A 433-nucleotide genomic window follows, 5' to 3' on the forward strand; every position below is an offset into this window, starting at 1 on the left:
TTGACTCTGCACCGGTACCCCCCTGTATACAGTGGGGGAAAAAAGTATTTAGTCAGCCACCAATTGTGCAAGTTCTCCCACTCAAAAAGATGTCTGTCATAGTCTGTCAACTATGACAGACAAAATGAGAAAAAAAAATCCATAAAATCACATTGTAGGATTTTGTATGAATTTATTTGCAAATTATGGTGGAAAATAAGTATTTGGTCAATAACAAAAGTTTCTCAATACTTTGTTATATACCCTTTGTTGGCAATGACACAGGTCAAACGTTTTCTGTAAGTCTTCACAAGGTTTTCACACACTGTTGCTGGTATTTTGGCCCATTCCTCCATGCAGATCTCCTCTAGAGCAGTGATGTTTTGGGGCTGTCGCTGGACAACACAGACTTTCAACTCCCTCCAAAGATTTTCTATGGGGTTGAGATCTGGAG

This window comes from Coregonus lavaretus (genome assembly GCF_964263955.1).
Source record: "Coregonus lavaretus genome assembly, chromosome: 39".
NCBI classification, from domain to species: Eukaryota; Metazoa; Chordata; class Actinopteri; order Salmoniformes; family Salmonidae; genus Coregonus; species Coregonus lavaretus.